Raw genomic sequence first — 23,197 nt, forward strand, 5'->3', positions numbered from 1 at the left:
GAGAAAACGAGGATATCGTCCAAATATACCACCACGCAGGAATAGAGTAGGTCTCGGAACACCTCATTTACGAATTCCTGAAACACCGCTGGAGCATTGCAGAGACCGAACGGCATGACCAAGTATTCATAATGGCCGTCCCGGGTATTGAAGGCCGTCTTCCACTCGTCCCCCGCTCGGATTCGGATTAAGTTGTAAGCTCCCCGCAGATCCAACTTCGTGAAGATTCTGGCCCCCCTTAGGCGGTCGAAGAGTTCAGGAATCAGCGGGAGCGGGTACCGGTTTTTGACCGTGATGTTGTTCAGACCCCGGTAGTCAATACAGGGTCGCAGGGACCCATCTTTCTTCCGGACGAAGAAGAAACCTGCGCCCGCAGGGGACGAGGACTTTCGGATGAACCCCTTGGCCAGATTTTCCTGTATATATTCCGACATAGCCGAGGTCTCTGCTGGGGACAAAGGATATGTTCTCCCTCTGGGAGGAGTGGCACCAGGAACTAGGTCGATAGGGCAGTCATAGGAGCGATGAGGGGGTAAGGAATCCGCCTCCTTCTTGCTGAACACGTCGGCAAACGTGTGATAGGGTGCGGGTAAGCCCGGGAGGTCGGCAGGCCTCGAGCATGGACGAGGACGCGTGAGGGCCCGTAGGCAGTGCTCCTGGCAGGAGTGCCCCCAACGGAGAACTTCCCCAGAGCGCCAGTCAATCACAGGTTCGTGCCGTCTGAGCCAGGGCAGTCCTAGGAGGACCGCATGGGCTAATTGTGGCAGAACATAAAAGGCTATCTTTTCGAGGTGGAGAGCTCCGATTTGAAGATCTACTTCGACGGTAATCATGGTGATGAGTCCGGGTAAAGGTTTACCATCAACGGAGGAAATAGCGCGAGGGTTCTTCAATACCAACACCGGAATCTGGAGTTTGTCAACCTCCTCCTGGCGGATGAAATTACCGGCAGCACCCGAGTCCACATACGCCTCCACAGACCCACGCCCCCGACCTGTAATTAGCAAAGCTGAAAGAGTAAGGGGAAGAGAGGAATTTTGATCACCTAGGGGGTCCTCTCTTACTTGACCTAGGTGGAGGCATTTCCCGACCTCTCTGGCTTCTCTGGACAGGAACGCACGAAATGGTTGGCCCCTCCACAGTACAGGCAGAGGCCCTTGGTCATCCTCTCCCTGCGGCGTTGCTCGGACAGTCTGACCTGATCAACCTGCATAGGTTCAGGAGCGGCGCTAACAGGAGATACAGGGAAACGGGGGACAGGAGCCTGATACAACCTAAAGGACCTTCTCTCTCCGACTGCCTCTCTAGCGCGCTCCTGAAAGCGTAGGTCTATGCGAGTGGCCAGCGAAATAAGGTCCTCCAGAGTGGTGGGGGTGTCTCGCCCGGCAAGCTCATCCTTGATCTTGCTGGAGAGGCCTCTCCAAAAGGCTCCCACTAGAGCCTCATTGTTCCACCCTAACTCAGAAGAGAGGGTCCGGAAGCGGATGGCGTATTGCCCCACTGTGAGGGAACCCTGGCGGAGGTTAAAAAGGGCCTCAGTGGAGGATGCTAAGCGACCCGGTTCATCGAATACCTTGCGAAAGGTTTCTAAGAAGGTCTGTAAATTTAGCACTACGGGGTCATCTCTTTCCCACAAGGGGTTCACCCAGGACAGGGCCTCACCCTCAAGATGGGACACAACGAATGCCACCTTGGCGCGGTCAGTAGGATACTGAAGGGGGGCAAGCTCAAAATGTAGCCTGCATTGATTTAAAAAACCCCGGCATAACTTGGGATCTCCGCCGTACCTGGGGGGTTTACCCAGACGGGGAGCCGGAGTAGGGGCTACATCCGGGGAGGAAGTAGCAGCGGCAGCAGAGGATTGCAGGGCCAGCAATCGGTCATCCACGGATGCCATGTAACCCAAGATGTGGGATTGGGCGTCGCGCTGCTGCGCGAGCTCCTGTTGAAGGCTGACTAAGAGAGGAGCGTGCCCGGGGTCAGAGGTCTGCAGGGCGGACAACCGGGTGTCCATAGACTTCATAAAGGACATTATCCGGTTCTGATTTTCACGAAGGAACAGCAATTCCTTTTGTGTGGCGGCTGCGGCACCGGCGGGATCCATGGCCTGATGATACTGTGACGCCTCTGGCTATTACGTCCAAGAGTGGACCCTCTGGATCGCGGATCCGGAGCCCCTGGGCCGAGCACACCTGGTGAAGACCGACCCCTATACAGGGATCGTTAGGGGCAAGACCGCAGGGGGCGGAACCGCGACAGCCGGAGCCAGCAGGGACGACTCGGAGGACTGGCAGACAGAGCAGGAGTAGCGAAGTGGAGGGCAGTAGGAAAAGGCTGGAAGCCCACAGGAAAGGTACAGCGAGGACCACAGGAAGGAGACAGGCAGACAGACACGGACCAGGAACAGGGCAGACAAAGGAACAGCAAGGGTAGGCAGGGTACACAGAAGAAGGTAGGGCCGATGGGTGCTGCGAGTCACAAACAATCATCAGGCGCCCTCAGAATAGAGCGGACGCCTGATATATGCGGAGACCGGAAGTGCGCCCTACAGACCCTCCCCTAGCGACGCCCCCTGCCAACGGAAGAAGCCGGGGGAATGCGCGTGCGCGGCCTAAGGCCGCCGCGGTCACCCGCAGCAGAGCGGCAAGCAGCGCGGAGGAACGCGCGAACCGGAGGGCGCAGGTGAGAGGAAGCTGCGGCGGGCGCCGTCGCTAAAGGGGCATCGGCGGGCACGACCGCCGATGTCACAGTACCACAACGCTGCTTTTTAATGGCACTGATGTTTAAGGTTATAGCGCCCCCAGCGTTTGAATTTCTCAAGGGTCTCAGCTGCTGGGTTAGCCAAGACCCCTGAGAACATGATTTGGGTCGGTTTTTACCTACCCGGGTGTTACAATCGCCAAGATCTGCCAGCCAGCACCAGGCATTAATAGGAGATTTTTTTCTATTTGTTGATTTTGATCACAGGGATACACTCTATCACAGTAATCAAAATAAAAAAAATAGTAAATCAAACTGACTCTTTATCACCCCCTTAGTTAGGGAAATATAAAATAAAAACAATTTATCTCCATTTTACCATTAGGTTTAGAGTTGTGCTAAAGTTAGGTTAGGTTTGGGGCTAAAGTTAGGGTTATCGTTAGGGTTGGGGCTAAAGTTAGGGTTAGGGTTGGGGCTAAAATTAGGGTTAAGGCTAGAGTTGGGGTTAGGGCTTGGATTATGGCTACAGTTGGGATTAGGGTTAGAAATGGAATTAGGATTAGGGGTATGTTAGGGTTAGGTTTGTGGTTAGGGTTATGGCTTGTGTTGGGATTAGGGTTAGGGGTGTGTGGAGGTTAGGTTTGGAGTTAGAATTAGGGGGTTTCCACTGTTTAGGCACATCAGGGACTCTCCAAACGTGACATGGCGTCTGATCTCAATTCCAGCCATTTCTGCGTTGAAAAAGTCAAATGGTGCTCCTTCCCTTCCGAGCTCTGCCATGTGCTCAAATAGTGGTTTACCCTCACATATGGGGTATCAGCCTACTCAGGACAAATTGCACAACAACTTTTGTGGTCCAATTTGTCATGTTACCCTTGGGGAAATAAAAATATGGGCGAAAAGATCATTTTAGTGAAAAAATGATTTTTTATTTTTACGGCTATACATTATAAACTTCTGTGAAGCACTTGGGGGTTCAAAGTGCTCACTACACATCTAGATAAGTTCCTTAGGGGATATACTTTCCAAAATGTTGTCACTTAGTAAAATAAAAAAATTGGATTTGAAGTAAATTGTTTGTGAAAAAAAGTTAAATGTATATTTCCTTTTAAACATTCCAAAAATTCCTGTGAAGCACCTGAAGGGCTCATAAACTTCTTGAATGTGGTTTTGAGCACCTTCAGGGGTACAGTTTTTAGAATGGTGTCACTTTTGGGTATTTTCTATCATATAGACCCCTCAAAGTGACTTCAAATGTGATGTGGTGCCTAAAAAAAATGTTGTTGTAAAAATGAGAAATCACTGTTTAACTTTTAACCCTTATAACTTCCTAACAAAAAAAGTTGGTTCCAAAACTGTGCTGATGTAAAATAAACATGTGGGAAATTTAAATTAAGTATTTTATGTGACCTATCTCTGTGATTTAAGGGCATGAAAATTCAAAGTCAGAAAATTAGGACATTTTCTAAATTTTCGCCAAATTTCCGTTTTTTTCACAAATAAATGCAAGTCCTATCAAAGAAATTTTACCACCATCATGAAGTACAATATGTCCTGAGAAAACAGTGTGAGAATGACTGGAATCCATAAAAGTATTCCAGAGTTATTACCTCATAAATAGATAGTGGTCAGAATTGTAAAAATTGGCCTGGTCATTAACATGCAAACCACCCTTGGGGATAAAGGAGTTAAGGGTATGTTTACAATGGGCATTTTTGCTGCAATTTTTTCTGCAGCAAAACCTGATTTCTTGGCAAGAAAAAAGCTGTGGCAAAAAAGCAGGTTTAGGTGCATTTTTGGTGCGTTTTTCATTGTGGTTTCGGTGCTTTTTTAGACTAATTAGTTTCTCTTTGTGCATGCTAATAAAGTTGAATTGCTGTCCTTGACTTTTCTGCATCAAAAAGGCTTCAAATAATGATAGCTGTGTTTTTGCAGCGTTTTTTCGACACCTATTCAAGCCAATGGGTGAAAAACGCTGAAAGAAGTGACATGCTCTATGTCCAAAAAAAGCAGCAAAGCACAAAATCCTGATGACTAGTGTTGAGCATTCCGATACTGCAATATCGGGAATCGGCCGATATTCGCAGTATCGGAATTCCGATACTGAGTTCCGATACTTTTAGTATATCGAATACCGGAATCGGAAGTTCCCATAATGCAATGAGCCAGTTTAATTTTATTCAGCCAGTGAGGATCCTAAGAAGTGTGGGCACATCCTGTTAAAGCATGTTAGGCATGTAACGACTGGCATGGCTGTGATTGGCTGCTGAAATGATGTCATGATGCACTATAAAAGCCGCCGCCGCCATTTAGGGTTCACTCTGCTGTGAATTCAGTTAGGGATAGGACGCTGCTGTTCTGAGGGACAGTGTGACCTAGCCATTTGCTATATTGTGCTTTACCCAGGCTACTTTATTAAACGCTGTAGCTTTCTTTTGCCTTGCAGCGCTGTTCATGGCTGTCTGCGAGGTCTGTGTGTGGGAGTGCAGCTCACGCTGTAGTGTGTTCTGCAGCCAGCCACCTCCGGTTGTAGTCCACTCAGCATGCGTCACTGCCTCATACATTGTCCTTTTTTGCATTAGTGCTGCTCATTTTTCCTGATTTCTCCTATTAGTGTGGTTCCATCCTTATCCAGCTAGAATATTTGCAAACACTATATAGGAGTAGATAGTGGAGCCTTTCTGCTGGCTTGTGCCCTGCAGCCCCAGCCAGATTAGTATTAGCCTATTTTTTGGAGCCTCATCTATTGCATTGTAGGTTACCTTCCTGCATTGTAATAGCTACAAAAAGTTTGTGATACTATCGGTTTTACATCTTTGGGCACATGTCTTTTTGTGAAAAAAAAAAGTTAATAAAGTTCACCAAACACTCCACTTTACAGTTGTGTAGGCCACATTAGCTCATATTAAAGTCTAGTCCACACTTTATAAAATTAGAGTTTCTTATACCTGTTAGTAGCTGTTCAGGAATAAGCACACTAAGCCCTTAGTAATTTTCTGCCTATCTTTATCAGTCTACCAAGATGAAGAAGGCAGGGAGTAAGGCACGTGGTCATGGGCGTGGAGTTTCTGCAGGGATAGGACGTGGGGATTCTGTGCCTGCTGCAGGCACCAGTGACTCAGCATCCCCCAGTTTTACCAGGGAACAGTCCTTTATGCGCAGCTTTGTAGGAGCTCGCCGTAGCCCACTGCTGCGGGACGAACAAATTGAAGCCGTTGTCGGATGGATGGCAGCTAACGCATCGACTTCAATTAGTTCCAGATCCTCTCAGGTCCTGAGCACTGAAGAGCACCCATCTGTCTCTTCACCACCTGCCAAATTGCCCAGGCAGCCAGAGAGCCCTGGACAGGAGCCATCCCTACTTCTGTTCTCTGAAGCTGTTGGCTTGGAAAGAGGGGGCCAGCCAAGCAGCATTCTAGAATTTGAAGAGGTAGTATGCAGTAATGCACAACAGCTTTGTCTCTCTGAATCTAAAGAGGCGGGTGGGCCAGTTCCTATGGTCAGCACACCTCAGTACGCATCTGATGATGAGACTCAGGTGCCACTTTCTGGTGTGTACTGTGCTGTCGAGACTACCAGGAGAAGCAGTTGTTTGAAGAGGGTAGTGTAGATGATGAGGTCCTTGACCCATCATGGCGTGAGGTACAGGAAGGTGGTGGGAGCAGCTCTGAGGAAGAGATTCCCCGAACGGCCAAAAAAGGAGGGAGAGGGAGGGGGCAGACTCAGTTGCCTGTAGCCTCCACTTCGGCACCCATTAGGAGCATGCCTCTTCCAAAACCCAAAACGGGCGCTCCCAAGACATACAGTGCCTGGTCCTTTTTTGACACAGTTGCAGATGACATTTGCTTTGTCAAATGCAAGCTGTGTAATCAGAAAGTGAAAAGATGGAAAAGTGTCAGCAACCTCAATACCACAAATACGTGCAAACATGTGTGGACCAAGCACGTGGTGGAGTTACAAAGACACACTGAAGACCTAGGCCAACCTACAGTGCCACCTACCACCTCTTCAGCTCGTGTTGTAGCCTCTTCCTCCAGCTCACACACAGCTGGTTCGGCTTCCTCACAGGATCGCCATGGAAGAACCTCTGGCACTGTTGTACAGAGACACAGTGTCATTCCACCTACTGCACGGATTTTCAACTGCATTTTCTGCCGAGAGGCAGAATTTTACAAAGGCAAATCCACAACGTGCGCACAAGCCCTTAAGGGTATGTTCACATTGAGTGCTTTTTTTCTGCAGCAAAACTGATTTCTTGACAGGAAAGAAGCTGCGAAAAAAGAGCTGGGTTAGGTGCGCTTTTGGTGCGTTTTTCATTGTGGTTTTGGTGCGTTTTTTCATGCATTTTTTGGTCTATCTTGTGTCTCTTTGTGCATGCTAATAAAGTTGATTTGCTGTCCATGACTTTTCTCCAGCAAAAGGCGGCAAATAATGATACCTGCGTTTTTGCTGCGCTTTTTTATGCTAATTTTCAGCTGCTTTTTAGGGCATGTTCACAATGGGCGCTTTTGCTGCTTTTTTTGCTACTTTTTTATGCTAATTTTCAGCTGCTTTTTACAGTACCAGCAAAACCTATGAGATTTCAGAAATCTCATGCACACACATTGTTTTTTTTGTCATCAGTAGTGTTGAGCGGTACCTTCCGATATCGGGAAATATCGGATGGGATTGGATCCGACCGATACCCCAAAAATATCTGATATCGCCGATTCCGATACCGGAAACCAACGCAAGTCAAAGAGACACAAATATAGGAATGAAAATAAACCCTTACTTTCCTTTTAGGTTAATTCTACATGAAGGAAAACAACTAAACATAATGTAGAATGTATTGGGGTAGGTGGAGGAGACATTAAAGGCATAGAGGTTTAGCCCAATCAAATGGAATAGCAGGAATTAATTATTTTCTTAAGACGTTCGGAGTTATAAAGATATTGATTATGTTAAGCTTTTTTATATTTTGTCAGATATTTGTGTTTCACTACTTCCATGCTCTTCACCTTTTTTACTTCTCCTACACTTTCTCCTTCATCATCCTCTTCAGGGTCATATTCTTGGTCTTCTTCGGGGTGGTCTTCAGGGGCGTCGTGTCCAGGGTCGTCATTTTTGGGGTCGGTGTCTTCTTCGGGGTGGTCTTCAGGGTCATCGTCTTTAGGGTCGTCATCAGGGAGATCCAGAGTGATTACCAAAAACCATTTCAAAAGGCTTGAACTTGGAAATGTAGCAGAAGGTACAAGAAGGCTGAAGAACTGCTGAGAATCAGCTGACGGTACTGAAACCTGGATGGGTAGCCGAAGGTACAAGAGCCAATGGAACTACCGGGCACCTGCTGATGGTACTGGAACCCGGTTACTAAGCAGGAGATACCTGTGCCAGAAAGCACTACCAAGGACTAGCAGACGTTGGAGGAACTCGGATACCAAGAAGGAGGCACCTAAGCCAAAGGCTCTACCTGGAACCAGCTGATGTTACTGGAACCCAGGGGACATATTCAAGATTGACTTCCAAAGAACCAGCTAATGGTACTGGAACTCAGATAGGCAGCAGAAGGTACACATGAAAAAAAAGTTGCAAGGCCGCGAGCCGGCCGGAGTTACCAAAACGCACAGTCCTACAGGGGGAGCTTGTCCTATTGGCACTACGGAACCAGCCTTCATTGCCAGATCCCGCAGCCCACATAGGAAGCACCTAAAATGCAGGCAACATAGAGTCAGCTAACCCAACCGCAACACGACAGGGTAATGTATTGGAGGCAAAGTGACGTTGACACTACCCGGAAACAGCTGGCGTGCTGGAATCAGGCTGGGCAGAAGGGTGTACCCGTGCCAAAGACACTTCTGAGCAGCAACTGGCTGTGTTGGAGCCCAGGGATTACAGTAGAAACAGAGTTTAGCCAGAGGCCTAATTGGAACAACTTTAATATCTGTAGTAGTGTGAATGTGGACAAAGCAGGAGAAATTGCTGGACACACAGCAGGGGATCAGCTGACGTTACTGAACCCTAATAACACTGGAGCATGTATTGACTGTGCAGCCGGCACTTCTGAGCAGCAACTGGCGGTGTTGGAGCCCAGGGATTACAGGAGAAACAGAGTGTAGCCAGAGGCTTAATTGGAGCAAGGTTAATATCTGTAGTAGTGTGAGTGTGGTCGGAGCAGGAGAAATTGCCGGACACACAGCAGGGGATCAGCTGACGTTACTGAACCCCAATAACACAGGAGCAAGTGTTGACTGTGCAGACGGCACTTCTGAGCAGCAACTGGCGGTGTTGGAGCCCAGGGATTACAGTTCAGGTGGTAGAAACATGAATACAACAGGAGACCTGGATACTGTTGCCAACCAGTTATTTAATCTGGAAGAGGACTGGCAAATTCCTGCGAGATCCAGGCCTTGTTCATTTTCAGAAAAGTAAGCCAGTCAACGTTATCGGAGGATAGTCGCATGTGACGGTCTGTTAGTACACCACCTGCAGCACTAAAGATGCGTTCTGATAATACACTAGCAGCAGGGCAAGCCAGCACCTCCAATGCATACTGGCTAAGCTGTGGCCATGTATCCTGCTTAGAGACCCAAAACTTGAAGGGGGAAGAGCCGTGTGGGAGAACACTGAGAGGGCAAGACATGTAGTCTGTCACCATCTGACGGAAACGTTGCCTCCTGCTGACTGGAGCCGTCTGTGATGGTGTAGACATTTGTGGCGGGGACACAAAACTTTGCCACATTTGGGCCATACTGGTCTTGCCTTGTGCTGAGGTGCTGCTTCTGCTCCCTCTTTGTGCAGAGCTTCCTCCACTGCCTCGACGCACTAAGCTGCTTTGTAAAGCACTAGCAGCACTGCTCTCGGGTGGAATGGAGAACATGATGGAATGCACCAGTGTGTCTTCGTACTCCCACATTTTACGCTCCCGGTTCAACGGTGTTATGAGGCTTTGTAAGTTGTCCCGGTAGCGAGGATCTAGGAGGATGTACACCCAATAATCAGCCGTGTTGAGAATGTGGGCGATGCGGCGGTCGTTTCTCAGGCACTGCAGCATGAAATCAACCATATGCTGCAGACTGCCAACTGGCCAACAACGCTGTCTCCTGCTTGAGGCGTCATCTCTGCCTGCTCTGCAACACCCCACCCTCGCTCTACATACTGACTACTATAGCATTGTGTACCTCCCTCCTCTGGACAGATGTCTTACTCCTCCATTTACTCCTCATCCTCACAAAGTGTCCCCTGCCTAGGCCTTTGTGAGGAAACACGTTGCGCAGACTGTCCAGAAGCAGATGGCATTTGTGACTCCTCATCCTCCACCTCTTACACAACCTCCTCCCTTTAGCCCCCATTACACACTGCGATATCACTATCAATATCGCTGTAAAGTCACCGATTTTGTGACGTAGCAGCGATATTGCTAGCGATATCGCTACATGTGATACTTACCTCCGACTGGCTCCCCCGCTGGTTATCGCTGGTCGCGCGAGAAGGTCCTGGACCATTTCTTGGATGCGGGCGGGAGGACGTCAGGATCGCCGCGTCTGACAGGTAAGCAGCGACCCCCGACCCCTGCAATGTCGCTGGTGAGATCTGCCTGTGTGGCAGCTCACTAGCGACCACTTAGCGATGCACCAGCGATCCATATCGTTGTCGGGATCGCTGGTGCATCGCTTTGTGTAACAGTACCCTTAGTGCTTGCAGTGTTTTTTCAAGCAGGCAGATAAGGGGGATAGTTATGCTGACTAGTGCATCATCTGCACTCGCCATCCGCGTGGAATCATTGAAGGCACGCAAAACATAGCAGATGTCCTTCAGAGAGGCCCACTCAGTGGTGGTGAAGTGTGAATGGCACGCAGTGCGACTTGTTTGCGCCTGATGCAGCTGGTACTCCATTACTGCTGCCTGCTGCTCATACAACCTCTCCAACATATGTAACGTTGAATTCCACCTGCTGGGTAGGTCACATATGATGCGATGTTCCGGAAGGTGTAATCGGCACTGCAGAGCTGCAATGCGCGATCTTGCCATGCTGGAACGCCGCAAGTGAGTGCACTCTATGCGGATCTTGTGCAGCAGTGCATCAAGATCCGGATAGTCCCTCAAAAAACTCTGCATGACCAAGTTGAGCACATGTGCCAGACATGGGATGTGAGTGAGGTTGCTTAGGCCCAGAGCTGCCACCAGATTTCGGCCATTGTCACACTCTACCATGCCTGGCTAGAGATTCGCTGGCACAAACCACACATCGCTCTCCTGCTTGATGGCATTCCAGAGATCCTGTGCTGTGTGGCTTCGATTCCCCAAAGAAATTAATTTCAATACGGCCTGTTGACGTTTGGCCACGGCTGTGCTCATATCGGTCGTAACAGGTAAGCGTTCATGGGTCCATGTGGAGGTAGACTGTGACGGCTCCTGCAGCGCTAATTCAGAGGAACTGGAGTATGAGGACGAGTCAATGTGTACAGACTGGATTCCTGCAATCCTTGGAGTTGGCAGAACACTACAGCGCCACTCTCAAGATCCGTACCCGGCTCCACAACATTTACCCAATGGGCAGTGAGGGAAAGATATCGTCCCTGTCCATGGTTACTGGTCCACGCATCAGTGGTCAGGTGGACCTTGCTACTGACGGCATTTAGTAGCACATGTTTAATTTTTCCCTCCACATTCTTTTAGAGGGCAGGGACGGCTTGCCTGCTGAAATAAAAGCGGCTGAGCATGTTGTATTGTGGGACTGCCAATGCCATGAAGTTACGGAAGGTGTCAGTCTCCACCAACCTTTTCTCCCATGCCTGTGCTACTGATGGCTGTAGACTGGCCTGGGAGTGTGAGGATGACAGGGAACGTGGTGCTGTGGTTGGAATGACACTGTGTCTCTGTACAACTTTGCCAGAGGTTTTTCCATGGCGATCCTGTGAGGAAGCCGAACCAGCTGTGTGTGAGCTGGAGGAAGAGGCTACAATGCGAGCTGAAGAAGTGGTAGGTGGCACTGTAGGTTGGCCTAGATCTTCAGTGTGTCTTTGTAACTCCACCACGTGCTTGGTCCGCACGTTTCCACATATTTGTGGTATTGAGGTTGCTGACACTTTTCCCTCTTTTCACTTTCTGATTAGACAGCTTGCATTTGACAAAGCAAATGCCATCTGCAACTGTGTCAAAAAAGGACCAGGCACTGCAAGTCTTGGGAGCGCCCGTTTTGGGTTTGGCATGCTCCTAATGGGTGCCGAAGTGGAAGCTACATGCAACCATGTCTGCCCCCTCCCTCTCCCTCCTTTTTTGACTGTTCGGGGAAGCTCTTACTCAGAGCTGCTCCCACCACCTTCCTGTACCTCACGCCATGATGGGTCAAGGACCTCATCATCTACACTACCCTCTTCAAACGACTGCTTCTCCTGGGTAGTCTCGACAGCACAGTAAGCACCAGAAAGTGGCACCTGAGTCTCATCATCAGATGCGTACTGAGGTGTGCTGGCCCACCCGCCTCTTCAAATTCAGAGAGACAAAGCTGTTGCGAATCACTGCATACTACCTCTTCCTCAAATTCTTGAATGCTGCTTGGCTGGCCCCCTCTTTCCAAGCCAACAGATTCAGAGAACAGAAGTAGAGATGGCTCCTGCCCAGGGCTCTCTGACTGCCTGAGCAATTTGGCAAGTGGTGAAGAGACAGATGGGTGCTCTTCAGTGCTCTGGACCTGAGATGATCTGGAACTAATTGAAGTCGATGTGTTTGCTGCCATCCATCCGACAACGGCTTCAATTTGTTCGTCCCGCAGCAGTGGGGTACGTCGAGCTCCTAAAAAACTGCACATAAAGGATTGTTCCCTGGTAAAACTGGGGGATGCTGAGTCACTGGTGCCCGCAGCAGGCACAGAATCCCCACGTCCTCTCCCTGCAGAAACTCCACGCCCATGACCCCGTGCCTTACTCCCTTCTTCATCTTGGTAGACTGATAAAGATAGGCAGAAAAGTACTAAGGGCTTAGTGTGAGTATTCCTGAACAGCTGCTAACAGGTATAAGAAACACTAATTTTATAAAGTGTGGACTAGACTTTAATATGAGCTAATGTGGCCTACACAACTGTAAAGTGGAGTGTTTGGTGAACTTTGTTAACTTTTTTTTTCACAAAAAGACACTGGATGTGCCCAAAGATGTAAAACCGATAGTATCACAAATTTCTTGTAGCTATTACAATGCAGGAAGGTAACCTGCAATGCAATAGATGAGGCTCCAAAAAATAGGCTAATACTAATCTGGCTGGGGCTGCAGGGCACAAGCCAGCAGAAAGGTTCCTCTATCTACTCCTATATAGTGTTTGCAAATATTCTAGCTGGATACGGATGGAACCACACTAATAGGAGAAATCAGGAAAAATGAGCAGCACTAATGCAAAAAAGGACAATGTATGAGGCAGTGATGCACGCTGAGTGGACTACAACCGGAGGTGGCTGGCTGCAGAACACACTACAGCGTGAGCTGCACTCACACACAGAGACCTCGCAGACAGCCATGAACAGCGCTGCAAGGCAAAAGAAAGCTTCTCACACAGCGGTTGCTAAATTAGCCTGGGTAAAGCACAATAAAGCAAATCGCTAGCTCAAACTGTCCCTCAGAGTCAGAACAGCAGCGTCCTGTCCCTAAGTAAATTCACAGCAGAGTGAATCCAAAATGGCGGCATCAGCTTTTATAGTGCATCATGACATCATTTCAGTAGCCAATCACAGCCATGACATTAGTTAACATGCCTAGCATGCATAACAGGATGTGCCCACACTTCTTAGGATTCCTCATTGGCTGAATAAAATCAAACTGGCTCATTGCATTATGGGAACTTCCGATTCCGGTATTCGATATTCTTAAAGTATCGGAACTCAGTATCGGAACTCCGATACAGCGATATCGGCCGATACCCGATATTGCAGTATCGGAATGCTCAACACTAGTGGTCAGCCAAGAGTAGAGTTGAGCGACTTTAGCCAGATCTGGTTTCATGAAAAAAAATTTGTTTCAGATGAAACTGGTCCAACTAGGGCAAAAAAAGTCAGTTTCGTCCGAAACCCGACCCCAATGCAAGTCAATGGGGAATAAAAGTCGGCATTGAGCGGATGACATTCACTTCTTGTTTGAGGGATTTTCACCCATTTTTCCATGGAACGTTTTTACAGTTCTATGAGATTCCTGGATTGTCCTGCATGCACTGGTCTAGCCACAGATTTTCAATGATGCTTCCGTGAGGAGATTTTTTGTGTAGGATCATTACTAATTTGTTGAAGCCATCCTCTTTTCAACTTCAGCTTATTTACAGATGGTGTTATGTTTGCGTCAAGAATTTGTTGAAATTTCATTGAATCTATTCCTCCCTCTACCCGTGAAGTGCTTCCCATGTCATCGGCTGCAACACAACCACAAGCATGGTTGATCCACTCATTCTGCCTAATGGCTGACGAGATGTTCTTTTCCTGAAATTATCTGCCGTTTTTTCTACACACAAATTTGTGATCATTGTGGCCAAAGAGTTCTATTTTAACCTCATTGGTTCATATGACTTGCTTTCAATATGCATCAGGCTTGTTTAGATGTTCTTTTGCATACTTCTGATGCTGAATTTTATTGTGAGGACACAAGAGAGGTTGTCTTCGGATGACTCTTTTATAAAGGTCATATTAGTGCTGGTGTCTCTGAACAGTAGAAGAATAGACCGTGGCTCCAGAGCCTGCTAGATATTTCTGAAGGTCTTTTACAGTCAAGTGGGGTTTTGATTTTCCTCTCTAGCAATCCTATGAGTAGCTCATAGTGAAAATTTGCTTGGTCTTTGAGACCTTATCTTGACGTCCACTGTTTCTGTTAAAGGGAACCTGTCAGCAGGATTGTGCTGAGTAACCTACTGACAGTGTCAGGTTGGCTCCATTATATTGGTTAAAATGATACCTTGATTGATGAAATACGTCTTGTGGTTGTTGATTAATTTCTATTTTCAGTTTTGAGTTAATGCTCTGCTTGTGCTTCAGGGTGGGCTTGTGGGGAGTGTCTTCATGTGGTGCTCTGCTTAGGTTTCCATCTGAATGACTTCTGACAGGTCACTGATCCCTCACTGACCCTCACAGGTCGCTGATTTTACACACTGTATATTATATTTATTGAAAAAAAATCACCTTCAGCAAGCAGGCACCAGTAGCGCGCCTGCACTGCAGTATGATTGCATGTATAATGTGCATTTCATTATTTTATTTGCTGGTACAAATAAATTTGGAAAAAAAATTCTGTTTCAGAATGTTGCCGGCCGAGCCTGCCCGTAGCATCTATCGGCGATGGAATAGATGCAGGCATCGGTGGTGCCAATTTGCTAGAGAAAAAAAATGTCTCCACTAAGACTTTTTTTCTGAATTTATTTATACCTAAGGGTCAAACAAATTTTTCTCATGTGGGTTGGGTCAATAAAATGTAATTATGACAAAAAAGACACGTCACTCCGAGGATTCAGATGTGGGGTGCACAGAAAAGGATACCAGTCCCAATTCAATACAGAAAAAGAAATTCGGCTCTCCCAAGTGCAAAAAATAGTTTTTTTTATTCACAGCATAGTAATCCACATTGTGTACATTCTATTTGTTACGTTTCGGTCACTCTCATGGACCTTCTTCAGACTGTATACAGTGTAATAGAAAAAAATAACATAAAATAAATTAACATAAACATATACTTTGACATATACAGTACAGACCAAAAGTTTAGACACACCTTCTCATTTAAAGAGTTTTCTTTATTTTCATGACTATGAAAACTGTAGATTCACTTTGAAGGCATCAAAACTATGAATTAACACATGTGGAATTATATAATTAACAAAAAAAGTGTGAAACAACTGAAAATATGTCTTAAATTCTAGATTCTTCAAAGTAACCACCTTTTGCTTTGATTACTGCTTTGCACACTCTTGGCATTCTCTTGATGAGCTTCAAGAGTTAGTCACCGGAAATGGTCTTCCAACAGTCTTGAAGGAGTTCCAGAGATGCTTAGCACTTGTTGGCCCTTTTGCCTTCACTCTGCTGTCTAGCTCACCCCAAACCATCTCGATTGGGTTCAGGTCTGGTGACTGTGGAGGCCAGGTCATCTGGCGTAGCACCCCATCACTCTCCTTCTTGATCAAATAGCCCTTACACAGCCTGGAGGTGTGTTTGGGGTCATTGTCCTGTTGAAAAATAAATGATGGTCCAACTAAAGAATTGGATAAACTCCACCATATAGAGAAAAAATGATATATGATGGAGTTTATCCGATTCTTGTGACTAAATATTCCTTTTTACATAAAGATTCATTCATGTGTATCATGTGCTTCTATGTAGCTCTAGCTTAATGACTTTACTGGACTATGGAATTTCATTTTTTGAAACCAGTTATGTCATAGTATATGTTTATGTTAATTTATTTTATGCTATTTTTTTTTCTGTTACGCTGTATACAGTCTGAAGAAGGTCCATGATAGTGACCAAAACATAACAAATAGAATGTACACTGTGTGGATTATTATACTGTGAATAAAAAGAAGCTATTTTTTTAAACTTGGGAGTGCTGTATTTCTTTTTATGAATAAAATGTAATTACCTATAGCAAGACCTCACTTATGGTGAAGGTTTTCTCTACAATAGTAAGTGGAGAGGTGTTGCATAACTGCCTCTCCATTACTAACATGTGGGCTTGATGTCGGAGGGCATAAAACAGCTGACATCAACCCCACAAATATTACTCCACTTGCCACCACCCCAGGGCAACTGCGAAGTGCTGGGCAAAGGAACAAAATTGGTGCATCTAATAGATGCGCCTTTTCTGGGGCAGTTGCAAACTGCTAGTTTCAGGCTGGGGGGAATATCAGATGGTAAAATGAATTCTGACCTACCCACAGAGGAAAAATGACCACTCAGATTGCTAATGTCCCTGCAACCCGGGTTCCTTAGCTTTCCGGTGGCTGTTTTCTTTTATGTATTGATGGACAAGTATCTACAAAATTACCATTCTTATCACAGAAAAAATCATTCCCTCATTGCACCAAACTGCAGGAGAACTGTTAAAACGAGTCATCCCCTTCAACTGCATGAGTTACTTGGTAGACTCTGCACTAGGTTCCATTGACCCCTGACCCCAAGAAAATTGAGGTGTCTCTTTATGTCTCTGATGTAGATGATGTTTCAAACGGATAGCTAGAGAAATGGCTGCCTCCAGGGAAATCGGGTTTAAGCAAAAGCATGCTTTACCCTCACAAAAAGCTCCAGAGAGAACTGATGATGGAGGGTGGGGTTATTCCACCTAGCATCCACAGCCCACCTATGGAACTCTAAGTAGTACTCCTCAGCTGGCCAGTCCCACTACTGAAGCTGATGTAGTTTATACTCATCCAGAGAGACAAGGTTGGGGTTGTCATGTATAAAACCCAGAGCCTGAAAAAATTCCTCGATCATCTGAAGCATCTGGGAATCAGACAGGAGGGAAAATGCCCAGGTTTGAGGGTCACATTAGAGAAGAGTGATTACAATCCCTACCCGTTGCTCCTCGGTACCTGAGGAGTGAGGAAATAACCTAAAATAAAGTTTGCAGGCCTCCCTAAAAACCACAAACTTATCCTGACCTCCAAAGAACCTATCAGCAAAGCCCGGGAACTATCTCTGGCATTTCCCAAGTGCCAGTGGTAAGCATATATATCAGAGGGGAGTGGCCAACACAACAGCTGAAACAATTCAGGATGGAGAGCTCCAGTAGAACAACTGAACTGATAAACCCTTGCAATGACAAAGCAAGGAAAACCTGTACTCTTTAATACTATGATGAAGCAGTTTTAATCAGTGCAGGAGTTTGTGTAAACAGACGCCATGATCTTCTTGCCTCTGTTTGTCATAGTGTTCTCAAGACAGTACAGGCATCCTCATAGGCCTTGTAGTATTTGATTGACCACTGCTTCCAGCTTTGAAATTAGGTATTAACTTCATTAATAACTTTAAAAGAATGTGATGTTTTGAGTTCAGTGCCAAAATCAACTGAAGAGCATTGCTCATGAGGAATGGGTTAAGAGTAGAATTGGGCAAATATGTTCAGAATCGTTCACCAAAACTGAATTTGCCATATTTGTGCCATATTGTTACCCTATTCATGTCAAATTTATGTTTGATGATCAGTTCTGAACATATTTGGTCATTTCTACTCCTGTTGACTCAAATGACATTCGGCTGTATCGAATATTGCGAAAATAATATTCGTCACCGATCATAATCGGAAGAGAATTTTGAAAAATTTGCTCAACTCTAGTTAAGAGTCCTTAGAATCATTAAGGTAGTTGCTTTTTGAATATGCATCACATTTTCATCCGGTCATAACAGCCAATGGGTGCTCTACTCAGTACTAAAGACGCTTGTCATGAAGAGAGGAAATGATTCTAAAGCTGCAGTAGTTGTTAAAAGTGGCATTTTGTTGAATTTGAAGAAACCAATTCTTAAAATTACAACAAGAAAGAAGGGGGTAGTCAGCTCACCTGTTCATCATTCTCATTCCTTCCTGCATGGAAAAAAGGTTGAGTGGCCAGTCCAATATGTAGAAGCAGAGACTATTTCAGCGGGAGACAGAGAGTTTCTTTAAAAATTCAGCATTTATTAATCCAATTTAAAATTATAAAAAAAGGTGCAACACAACAAATTTTATTTGATTCGAGCAATTTCCAGCATATTGCACAAAAAACAACGTTATACGCAGCGTACGATTAAGACCTATGTCGCAATGCGTTGTTAAATGCTGCATATAACGCTGTTTTTTGTGCAATATGCTGGAAATTGCTAGTATCAAAAAAAAATTTTTTGTGGTGCACCATTGTTGTATATTTTCAAATTGGTTAATAAATGCTGAATTTTTAAAGAAACTCTCTGTCTCCTGCTGGAATATTCTCTAATTCTTAAATTAGGTTCATTGGGGAATTTAAATTGTTCTTGTTTCATTGATTTATTGCAACAGCAGTAAGTTTGTAGATTTTGCTAACATTTAATATAGGGGTTGTATAATTTTCATTGCAACTGTAAAGTGGACTGGGTTTTCCTTCAGAAAATTATCGCATTTTCTCTTCTATATTTAAAAGCCTATCTTTCATCACACAAATCAAACCCATGGATGTTTCTCACACAATTGGAATTGCCTAAGCGATTCTTGATGCTTTTGTAAACATTTAAGACAATTTATGGCACCCAACTGAAAGCTGTAACATGCCTCTGAAGCCAAGGAGCTCATTTCTTGAGTTGTGCAGAAGATCATCACAGTAAAAGACAATGCTAAAATGTCTCATTGGTTTACAATGCATCACTGTAAAGCTGTGTGTGTGATTTATTGCATGAGGAGGAGAACACAGAGACCGAAAATGCTCTAATTTGTTAGGCATGGGGTCCAAAGTGTACCTATAAATCCCTACAATGAGGCCTGTCACCACATTGTAACTCTAGAGCTAGACATTTTGAAATTAACCAGAGGAATGCCAGCCCCCTGCATTAAGGCCATATGAAAGTTTCTCACTTATGAAAGAAAATACGTAGTCGCACAGCGGTTTCACAGCAAGCTCTATCACAGTTTGTAGCTCTTAATTAGATCCAGAAAAAATGTCAGCTAATGATATATATGCTTCATGTCTATGTTTTGCTTGTAAGAAGTTGCCCAATGTAATTATTGCAATATAGAGTGAAGAATGGTGTGCACTAAAAACTCCCATTGACTGGTTTCGCTTGCTTCAAATGACTTCTTCCTTAAGGGCAATAACGTCTTTTATCACTTGTTACCATAATTACCACCTATTACTACACAGTATAATAAATAATACATAATGTAGCATTAAATAACAGTTTTACTGAGGCTTAAAATTGGAAACTGAAACAATATTAATTCATCACTTTATACATAGTAACTAGCAATCCTCCCTGCATATTCATTCTGGAACAGCAGGTGACATCTTGCTTGTTGTGGAAGATGGTGGCAGTGTGCAACATACCAAATCTTTAGACGATGTGTAAGAGGTTTGAAACCTAAAAGGAGAACAACAATAAAGCATGTAAACATACAAGTAAATTGGAAAAAAAATATTTAATAGCTGGTTAGGTTGCATTTGGATCAAAGGAGTATTCTAAAGTTTGGAAGTTTAGGTAACTCCACTCACTGAGGCTCTCATCGATCCCAAGAACAGGAGTTCTGAAGAGCCTCATGTAAATGATCCAATGTTCGAGCCAGGGCTGGCTCCAGGTTTTTATAGGCCCTAGGCAAATGAGTCTCAGTGGGCCCCTTTAACACATACCTCTAGGTGGGAAACACGTCGGGTGGGGCATCTTTCATAAGATAAGTTAACTGGTATGCTTAATTGATGACTACATGATTATTTGAGTCTCTATCATACTAATGTTTTATATTATTGGGACTACCCCTATGTGATCATGTGATATTGAAATATATATAGACCATATTTTAGGGGATCCATTGTCCCAATCTAGCTACAAAATTTAATTGCAAGATTCAGCTATACATCCATACACCATCTCTTACAGCAACTCTCTTTTCACCGTTTTATGAGAGCTGCAAGTAGGTGCATCGATGCATTCTAAGTCTCTAACCTCTTTGCATTTTATCTTAAAAGACCTGCTAGGACTAACCTTGAAACTTTAGCATTTATGCACTTTATTGGGTGGTGGTGTTGGCTTTTTCTAAGGACTCCTCCTTAGGATCAGGTAGAGATAGCCTACTTGGAGCCGAGGCGCCATATCGTATCATTGGGGTGCCAATCTCTGCTTTCAGGAAGGGATAGCTAGGGATAAGACAATTCTATTCCTTTAGCATTTTCTCTCATTTGTATATATACAGGTATCTTTATACCAACCTAACATTACACTTTTTTCTTGGTGACCCAACCTGTTTTTATATTTGTTTTTATTGATACAAATAAAAGTTCATTTTCAAAGATTTTTTTGCTCCTTGGTTTTGCCACTTTGATAGACACTTGCTCATATTTTTGTTGGGTCTTTAGTTCCATTTTTCATTCACTAGAAGCTCTTCAGATACCGCTTCTCAAGATCTGTGTGCATCTCAGCAGTAGAAGTTCAACTAATTGAGAAGTTATTCCTTATTTCATTGATTAAGGATAACTTCAACACTTGAGAATACCATTTTCATGTTTCAAAGCCTGAATTTTTTTGTGTGACTATAATAACAATTATTGCATTAATTGTGGATTTGTGCATCATTGTTTATGGAACTTTGTGTGTTGACTAGAGTTGAGCGACTTTAGTCGGATCAGGTTTCATGAAACAAAATTCGTTTCAAATGAAACTGGTCCGACTAGGGCAAAAAAAGTCGGAGTTTCGTCCGAAACCCGACCCCAATGCAAGTCAATGGAAAATAAAAGTCGGCATTGAGCGGATGACATTCATCCACTCAATGCCGACTTTTATTCCCCATTGACTTGCATTGGGGTCGGGTTTCGGAAGAAACTCTGACTTTTTTTTTGCCCTAGTCGGACCAGTTTCATCTGAAACAAATTTTGTTTCATGAAACCCGATCCGACTAAAGTCGCTCAACTCTAGTGTTGACTAAAATTTCAATAAACTGGAATGACAACATATCACTGCCTGAATAGTGTGTTCGTGTGGGGAAATTGATATGAGTAGTGATTTGTATCCAGAGCTTAACAAGATCTAGGAACAGAAATCGAACAGAAAAGTGATAGCATGACAGTATGACATATAGTCAATCTGTAGTCACTAGCCTTCTAATTCAAGCACTGATAACATGGTAAACTATCAAACCGTTAGAAATATAAAATACAATCTTTAACCAGGCCAAATGTTTGTGTAGTCTGCTTTCATTAAAGATAGGCTCCTGCCCCTATTGTTGCCAGACCATTGAATGAGATATAGCAAATTAATTAAAAGATTGTTAATATTTTTATTCAACATATCCTTGGAAACAGTTTTTAATTTTGCTTCATTTTTCTGTTTTCTAATACCTTTAGTTACTGTAGCAAGTGTTTTTCCATTGACAGGACTTGCCTTAGTGGTGTATGATCTGTGCAATCACACAGGTCACTTCCGGCAAAAGCTATTCACTATGCCACACAAGATTGGGGTACACATTTTTCTTAACCTATTTTCTGGTGGTGGTTTTGTTCCTTTCTCAAGGAAGCGACTCATTTGACCAGGACTTAATCCTAATAGCGTGGTAACATTATTTAGAAATTGTACATCACAGTTAATAAATACCTACATGTATGGAATTGACACGGTTACCGACCATCCATACATTCCAGAAAAGAAAAAACAAGTTTGCAACTCTGGTCAAAGTTATGTACTTACTATTTCACAGCTGTATTGTGGCATTTACACTGTGTGGTAAAGCAACTTAAGGTACCATAATTTTGTATAGCATAGTTATGTACACAACTGTCTAGAAAAATGGAAGTTATTTGGCCAACATATAGTATTGTTATTTGAGGATCATCACTGGGGAATAATTTTGAAAATAATTTTTATTGAGTTCAATTTACATGCTGATTTAGACTAAAATTTCAAATCTGTGGCTACTTTTCTTTTATCACATCAGGGTTTTCTCTCTACAGCTTATCTTGATTACTCTAGTCTTTATCGAGGGTAGCACTAGTGCTCTCCTATTGGCAGTCGAGTGGGGAGGGGTTGAGGACGACCTTGGTGACCGGCAAATATTTGTCTTGGCTATTCAGTCATACGTGAGACAGTGGGGCGAGAAGTTGTGTGCTGCTCTATATAGTAAAAGATATTCCAAAAGTCTGTATACAAGCCAATTTTATTTTTTTATTTACACACTTATTTCCTTTCTTTCAGATCCTGTCTGTCTGAATTATTTCTCATTGTAAGTCTTAAACAGACATGAATCCTTTTGTTATACCATTCCCAGTCAAAGGACGAACATAAGGATATTTGTCAAGCAAGCCTATTTTGCATATTTTAAAGTAAAACTTGGTGATCAAGATAATTTTATTGTGCCTCATAAGGCGTACCAGCAGTGTGTACAGAGTTTACAGATGTGGACAAAGGGAACATATGATAAGATGCCATTTGGTAAACCTATCGTTTGATGAAAGCAAAGAGATCATTCCAGTGATTGTTACTTTTGCAAAGTGAAAGCTTCATGCTACATCAACAAAAATAAATATAAAGAAGAGTGTTAGGCACCGGGATTCTCCCGCTGAACGGGATAGATCCCAAGCCTTGCCTGGTGTTGTGGTCTCCCATTCAGGCTCGGCCGCTGGGGTGATTACTCAGCACAGACTTCAGTCCCAGTGCCTTGCCCAGGCTCGTGCTGCATGTGGAGTTACTGCTGGCTCTTCAGCTAAGCCTATGGTGACTACTGTTATACACGTGCAGCATTTCACTCTGGAGCCTAAGTCCAGATTTCACCCTACTGAGCATGTCCATGTGGCGCCTTCTTATTGGTGCTCGAACGTCAGCTGCTCTGGTGATATGGTAGCTTCAGATTGGCC

Source organism: Dendrobates tinctorius, unplaced genomic scaffold (assembly GCF_039654945.1).
Source record: "Dendrobates tinctorius isolate UK_male_01 unplaced genomic scaffold, ASM3965494v1 ptg000162l, whole genome shotgun sequence".
NCBI lineage: Eukaryota > Metazoa > Chordata > Amphibia > Anura > Dendrobatidae > Dendrobates > Dendrobates tinctorius.